The sequence below is a fragment of the Crocodylus porosus genome, unplaced genomic scaffold (assembly GCF_001723895.1).
Source record: "Crocodylus porosus isolate Cpor-Errol unplaced genomic scaffold, CroPor_comp1, whole genome shotgun sequence".
Taxonomy (NCBI): domain Eukaryota; kingdom Metazoa; phylum Chordata; order Crocodylia; family Crocodylidae; genus Crocodylus; species Crocodylus porosus.
Window position 1 is genome coordinate 59,332,340 of NW_017728951.1, and position 8,045 is coordinate 59,340,384.

Here is an 8,045-nt window from a genome sequence, read left to right on the forward strand (position 1 = left end):
CACCCCCTTTTCGTTTACTCTTCAAAAGAAGCTATGCTTATACAGCAGAAGTCTCCATTTCAAACCTCAGGTCTCAACTGTTTATTGCTATTCATTTGGCAGTACTGTCTATGGTAAGATGATCTGGTTGCTGACAAATGAAGCCGGGTGAAAGCTACCTGAAACTATTGCTGCCACTGATTACTAATGGAAACATCTGCGTCTCTCCTCTTACTTTGTCCATACTCCCTCAAATTGTTTATCCATCTAATGCAGTTTATCTAAATATGAAGACTGTAAGCTGGCTGGGGTGAGAACTGTCAACTGTTGGTATGGTGCCTAATGCAACAAGCAATTTTCTTTTAGGAATCTTAAATAAAAAATATAAATAATAAAAACATTAGAGAAGAGCCACGTGCATGATCAGAGGTCAGGAAAACAGACCTTACAACAACAGGCTGAGAGCTATGGGGCTCTTTAGCCTGGAAAAGCAAAGGCTCAGGGGTGATCTGATGGCTACATATAAGTTTATCAGGGGTGACCACCAGGATCTGGGGGAACGTTTGTTCACCAGAGCGCCCCAAGGGATGACAAGGTCAAATGGTCATAAACTACTGCGAGACCGTTTCAGGCTGGACATAAGGAAGAATTTCTTTACTGTTTGAGCCCCCAAGATGTGGTTCAAGCACATACATTGAACACCTTCAGGAGCAAATTGGATGCTTATCTTGCTGGAATCCTATGACCCCAGCTGACTTTCTGCCCTTTGGGCAGGTGGCTGGACTCGATGATCTTCCGAGGTCCCTTCCAGCCCTGATGTCTATGAAATCTATGAATATGAACAGATGCTGAATCAAGACAACTATTTCCATACTCAAAGCTAAGTAGTGTTTCACCAGTTCAGCTCCAGTTAAATGTCAATACTAGATGATATTCATAACGTAAATAAGCTTATGGGAAACATTTTTTGCTGCTTTGTATCTGTCCGTTCATTTCACTAGTGCTCAATTCACCACTCATGTCAAATTTCAGTAAGAGTCTAACTGAAGCAGGAAAAGGATGCAGCACTTGTGACAGTTAATATAACAGAACAAATGTAAAAGGCAAAGTAGATGTGCACCTTACAAACTAATTGAATCAGATGCACAAGTTTCCATGGTTGGAGGGGAAGCAAGGCCACACTCCACTCCAGCCACAGCAGCCGCTGCCTCCTGTGGGCAGCAGACAGGGCTCAGGGACTGCTGGAGGAGAGGCAGGGGGCTGCAGTTTGGGAATGAGGGATCATACTGAGGAAATGAGGTCATGCTGAGGAAAAATTTGGGAAGCACTGGTCTATACCTTTGGTACACATATCAGAAAAATGCAGGATACATTAGTTCCCTACTGCCTACATTGCAACAAACTCTATAGTTATGTGCATTCCAGGGCATACCATGCCAATGGCAGTGCCATTCAACATTTGCCCTCATGGGGACTAGCCATAACAAACATTATACTACTTCTGTTTCCATTGTACTCTCCCACTTCTTTTCACACGCAACTAATTCAGATTTGGAAACTCTATACCTATAAACAAAATAGCACTGCCTTGGCCACACACAAGGCCCTCTCCAGTATGCCACTACATTTACCTTGAAGTCTATTTCCTCCACAAGTGGCCCCACTCCCTGGTACACCTAAGGTACATCAATTCATATCATTATTCACATCATTTGGACACATGGAAAGGAATCTCTAGAGGAATTGCCCAAGGATTTTAATAACTTCCACCCTCCATCAAACTGGGCTCTGGAATACTCCACCCAGAATATTTATTTCTTGAACACCACTGTGAAACTTTGCAATGGCTACCTTGCCACTGCATTGTAACAGGAACCACCTAACTGTTAGAGCTACCTCCATGCCACCAGCTGCCTTCTTAAGCCAAGCACGGGCAATTATTTAGGCTGGAGGGGCACTTAAGGAGTTTTAGTAAGCTGTTCGGGGGCGGGGGGTGGAGGAGGAAGGCGGCATTGATCCTATCCAGCCTGATGGTTACTACCAGAAGCCTATGGAAGGTGGGCTGCACAATCTCCCCCCACCCCAAACCCCCACCTGGATCCCTGCAGGCACTGCATAGTCCTGGCAGCCAGGCCCACACAGGACAGGGCATGTTGTAACACACCAAGCAGCCATCCCACCTGCCCACCACGTTGAGTCACTGCTGCCACTGTGCTGCACCAGGAAAGTCAGGGGGCAGCTGCCTCAGGCTGAGCACCCCACAACAGCCAGCACGGACTCACGGTGCCATGGTGGCAGCAGCTCATCACTCTGCTGCATCATGCCCCATCCTGTGCAGGCCTAGGTGTCAGGACTCCACAGTCACAGCACCAACTGGAAGTATGGGTAAGCACCAACAGGAACTATGGCCACCAATGAGGAAAGGAATGATTTGGGGGGAGGGGCAGAGGAGTCCAAGTGCTGTATGGCTTGGCCCAGCCCAGCTGTGGTAGAGTGGAGCAGTGCAGGGGACAGCCCTCCCTCCTCAGGTTCCTAGCAATAGCCAGCAGGCCGGAAAGGATCAACTGGTGGGCCAGATACAGGCCACAGACTATATTTTGCCCACTCCTGTGCTAAGAACACTATTAGTTCTACTGTAGAGCTTGGCTGTAAACATTACAACTGTATCTGCTCTGATCCCACTGACAAGGATGCATACCTTAAGCATATGGAGCAGGACTTCCTCCACTTGCAATACAATCTCAAAAGTACAACCACTCAAAAATCAGACCCAGACTTGGGTACCAATCTACTACTATAACACCCCTATCACAAGGGCAACAGAACCCCTCGTCACCTGAAACCCTCAGCTTGAACACAGTTAGTGACTTCTAACCTTACTGGAAAAGTGACAATAGTAACAAGGCAGCCTTAGGGAACAAGCATGTCTTACTGGCAACCCCAAACTTCAAACGTCATTCCAGCAACAGACTACCCAAATCCTATGCTTACAAAGCTTTGAAAAGAAACCCAGAAGGCAACGTGCCTTCTCAAAGACCACATCATCACTAGAGCAGACTAAATTGATTAGAAACACTAAAGGTTCATTCACCTGCTCCTCTACCAACACCATACAGCATCGCTTGCTTAGTGCCCCTCATAATTCACAAAATAAACCCAGATATTTCAAAATGGGTCAGAGAGCAGACAGTCACTAACCTGCTATGGTCCAAGTTCTCTGCAAACCGAAGAACTGCTCTGTTTTTCAATAATTAAAGAGAGAGAGAGAGCGAGCTACGAGTAAGTATTTTCCACGGACTACTTTGAGTCCAAAAATATTGAGAACCACTCTTATACTAATTAGATCATTCAATATTTGTTGAATGTTCTCTTGCTTTGAAAGGGCTCACTTTTTGGCTTGTTTATCCAAACTTAGATGACCTATTTTTGAACTAAAGTGCTGAAGCATCAAGTTCTTGCAACCAATCTTGACTGGTACTTCATACCTGCAATAATTCACACTCAGGTTCAAATTTTCAAAACTGATTATTTGATAGAAGCGGGGTGTTGAGGAGTGTATTCCTCATAGCAAACCAAGACTATGATGGTTGCAGGTTTGCTGTATAACACACAATAAAAAAGTTAACTCAGTATTTGAATGAAATACTATATAACAACATTTGAAGTGTGTTAAGTATTCTTATACAAGTTCCGATACAAATATTGACTTCCACACACTTTCTTTTAATGACTGGCTTCTCAAAATGCAGAAGTGTCAAGCACTATATTTTTTTATAAACCTTTAGCTAAAGGGTAAGGATGACTCTTCCACATAAGCTAACGTGTGTAATTAGAACCACTGTATGCAACTTCAACCACCAATGGGAAAATCTACACTAATATCAGCTTGCTAAACAGATTTTTAAAAAAAAATGATTTTCTTTCATTTAGAAAGTAGATACTATATTGTTTTGTTTAACAAATGTTTTAAGTTCCTTTATACTTCACATTACCATTTTAAGATCCTTTTCATAATTTAACGGCAGATTTGCCAGCCACCAAATTTTATAAAAGGGGGGTATATCTCTTCTCTTCAGCCTTGCGTACATTAGACATTTTACACCGATAGAAACACTATTGTAAAACCAGCCAAACCTGGCACTTCAGTGACATCTAAAATATAAGGTTTTTTTACTTTCCTGTGGGTTTAAACAGCAGAAAAACTATTTATTGTTATAAATAAATATGGAAGTTCTTTTGTGGAAGCACATTTGCAGATATTTATTTGTTCATGAGAAAGTCTAACACATTTATTTCTAAATTATCCATTCAAGAGTGTATGTAGAACCATTAGCAGGGTTAGCGAGGAGACCTGGAAAAGGCATATTCAGTATATGGATGATACCCACCATAGGTGCAATTTAGCACCTCGGTTAGAGTCAAGTTCTTGTGCATGCCCAGTTGAGCAAGCTGTCTGAAGTGATAACAGCAGGGACAGAAGCAAAAAGAATCAGTTCCTTTAACTGAGGGAATAAGTCCACTATTAGTTAATAAAATTTGAAAAGAAGAAGTTATTCTAGACACCCAACTGTTGCTCAGTCACATTACAGCAAAGTTCATCCATCACTTACTCTCATAGCCAGACACAAGCAGTGAGACTTAAGATGTAGGCCTTGCCATTGCCATTCCTGCCTTTCCAATACTATCCATGCCACTTACCACAAAACAAAATTATTAAAATATAGTCTACATGAGACTACTACACCTTCAGACGATTTAAGGACTTAGACATGTACAGAACTTTGTAAGTCACTTATCAAGGACATATATCAGGAAAAATGACTACAGAGCTACAAATGGTCTAAGACCAGCCTGACTACAGGACTGCCTCTCCTCCCATGCTAAAATAGCACAGCTACAAAAGTGGCCAAGCTGAATTCCTCAAGAGACCCTCTCATCTGGCAGGAGGGGCTTAGGATACTGGAACTTGTTTTTCCCCTTGTCCAAACTAGCCTAATTTTTGGTGAACTTCTGGACAATGTGCAAGAGGCAGTGATCTGACAGGACTTTTGGAAAGTACTGGGGTATAATCCAACTAGCTAAACTCCTTTTCTTGAGTGAAGATTTTAATTTTGCTGGAACTTCATTGTCATGTAAATCTTGTGTTCAGATGCTTAGAGCTGTCTATAATAATCTTTTTATTAAGAAAAGGAATTCTGTAGTCTAATAGTTCAAAACACCATAAATGATTTTGATTTGCTTAATATGCTTTCCTCAAAAAGTCACCTCTTGATATCCTAACTTGGAAGCCAGTCTTATTAAGTGGATGGTCCTGTTGATGACACTTCAAAATTATTGATAGTTTTCTGACTATGGGTGTAGGGGAAGAAAAATAAAGTAAATAGTAGGGGTGCACTGATGGAGATTTTGGGAGGATGATATCGATAGCCAATATTTAAGAAGGCATATCAGCCTGCCTCTAAGTGATAAGTCAGGTGTGGTGGAAGGGGAGGGGGGAGTGATTTTTTTTGTTTTTTTTTAATCAAAGAAAACCAGAATCCCTACTCACGAGTAAGAAACCTCACTGTAAGATACCTTAAATGCATGCATACACACCAAATGTGCCCTTGCTGCAACAAAAGCTAACAACATGCTAGGCTGCGTTAGTAGGAGCTTTCCAGCAAACGAAGGGAAGTGATTCTTCCCCTCTATTCAGCACTGGTGAAGCCACAGTATTGGAGTACTGTGTCCAGTTTGGGGTCCCCACCACAGAAAGGATGAGGACAAATTGGAGAGAGTCCAGTGGAGGGTAATAAAAATGGTTAAGGGGCTAAAGCACATAATTTCTGAGGGGAGGCTGAGGAAACTGAGTTTATTTAGTCTGCAGAAGAGAAGACTGAGAAGGAATTTGATAGCAGGCTTCAAGTCCTGAAGGGTGGTTTTAAAGAGGACAGAGCTAGAGTGTTCTTAGTGGGGGCAGATGATAGAGCAAGGCGCAATGGTCTCATGTTGCAGTGAGAGAAATTTAAGTTGGATATTCGGGATAACTTTCTCACTATGAGGATGATGAAGTGCTGGTGAAGTACTGATGAAGTATTTCTTTAAATAATATCCTTCAGTCCCAAAATGCAGCTCTAGTAAACTAGCCATTGCATTTAGCTGTGTTTCATAAAGGCGGATCCTCCTGGAAATAAGCTAACTGCAACTGAACTTGTTAAATATGTGATTAGATTTCATCTCCCTTTTCCACAAAGAGCAGCTTCATAAAAACTTCTCCTTGTCCACTCGCTGGGTTGTTTTTTTGTTTTTATTTTATTTGGGGGGAGGGGGGCAGTCTTTCCCAATTAATTTTAACTGTCAAGTCAGATGTCATCAGTTCTCTTCCCATGGTAGGAGAATTTGCGCTAACAAGCGGTTACATCACTTCTGCAAAGCTGAGCTCTTCTAAGCACTGATGGTTCCCATATCTACATGCAGTCCAAAGGTATCCTCCCACCCCAGGCCCACCCCACCTCACCTTCACGATTTGCCTAAACTGGAGTCTCGGGTTCCACTAGATCATCTGGCTCCCATTCAACCTCATATCCTTCACTGAAAACAGACAGCACAACCTCCCCAGAGGTGACGTGAAGGGTGGCACATGCCCCAGCTTCATATCCCAAGCCTATGGAAGTATGTTTGCCAGAATGCAAAGGTCCAGCAGGTGCTGGGGGAAGGGAGGTCAGGTTAAAGCCTGGTTTGGGCCCTCTTCTGCTTCCAGGAAGCAGGAGGGATAACAGGCCCGGCAGCTCTACTGGGGCCTTTCCTTCAGGCCCGGCAGCCAGCTTCGATCCTGCAGCGCTGTCATGGGCGGCTCCCCCCGCGCTGCCCTAGTCATGCCCAGGGCCTTCCCAGCAGCTCCGGCGGCACAAGGGATAAGCCAGGTTCAAGCGGCAGGAGGCAATTCCCGGGTCAGGTGGAGCCGATGTCCTCCCGGCGGCCGCGAGGAGGGAAGGGGAAGGGAGGGCAGCCGCCAGCGCCGGACCCGCACCTGTGGACCGCAGAGAGTGCTGTGGCGTCTAGCACCGCGCCCCCCGGGCATCACAGCACCACTCGGGCCGGGCGGCTCCAGCATCCCCGCCCCGCCGCGGCCCGGCCACCCCGCATTGCACTCACCGGGGAAAGGTGGAGGGTCCCGGCTCCACGTCCCGCAGCGACCAAAGTCCCAGCCAGGCTGTGCCCTTCCCCTTCCTCTCCCACACCCACACCCCGGAACTCGGCCACCGTCTGCGCGCCCAGCTGACACTGACGTCACGCCGCGGGACTGCGCAGGCGCGGGGAGCGCGCGAGGCCGGTGGGACGGGGGCTAGCCAGCACGTGCCGCGGGGCTGCTTTTGCATGTAAGGGTGTAACGGCTTTTCCCGCGACTGCCTGGGACCACTAACCCAGCCTGTTCCAGCCTCAGCCTAGGACTCCCTCTGCTGCCAGACCTGCTGCTGTCGCTTCATCCTCCTCCAGCCAGCCCCTGGCCCTGGCCCTTTTCAGCTCACAGAGGGACCCTGCAGGGTCTCCAACAGCCTCTACTTGTTCATAACCTCCCGCACTTTTTTTTAATCTCAGTGCTGTGCCTCAACGCCTGGCAGCTTCTGTTTGAACCCCCGTCCCTCTGTGCTAGAGGGATTTAGCCCCTGCCACACCTCAGCGTTTCCTTTGCCTTGCTTTTGGCAAAGTCTCTGTTTTGCCCTGTGAGGTTGAAACGCTGAATGCAACAGCATTTCTCTTTAGGTCTGTTGTCCTGTTTCTCCACAGGAAAAAAGGCCATGCAAAATTGCCAAGTAATGCCTGTGTAGAAGCGGAGGAAAGTTCTCCAATAAAGCATCATTGCTCCAGTCCCTCCCTAGAAGTTGGGGACATTGCTTAAGGGTGTCAGAGCTGCTTGCAGGTGCCAGTCCAGGCACTGGAAATGCCTTCAATTTCTTGACCTGCTGCAAAGCATCCTCTGGAGTCTGGCCCAAGGCCTCATCAGCAGTGACCTTAGGGTTATTGAGGCCCTGGACAAGGTTATTTGGGGACCCTTAGAGGCTCAATTTTGATTACCCTATAAGCAA

The 8,045-nt window shown here is 45.9% G+C and overlaps 1 protein-coding gene across 7 annotated transcripts in view; it reads right to left on the minus strand.

Moving 5' to 3' along the window:
• The window catches only part of CCSER2 (coiled-coil serine rich protein 2), a 144,573-nt gene extending 137,367 nt beyond the window's left edge, over positions 1–7,206 (minus strand). For 3 of the 7 annotated variants that reach the window (XM_019555808.1, XM_019555806.1, XM_019555807.1), the window contains exons 1-2: positions 7,114–7,206; positions 3,178–3,216 (exon numbers count right to left, since the gene is read on the minus strand). The gene's annotated coding sequence lies outside the window, so the exon portion shown is untranslated. The remainder of the gene's footprint in view (positions 1–3,177; positions 3,217–7,113) is intronic. The other 4 variants (XM_019555805.1, XM_019555802.1, XM_019555804.1 and 1 more) reach the window with 3 other exon arrangements.
• Positions 7,207–8,045: the final 839 nt, after the last annotated feature.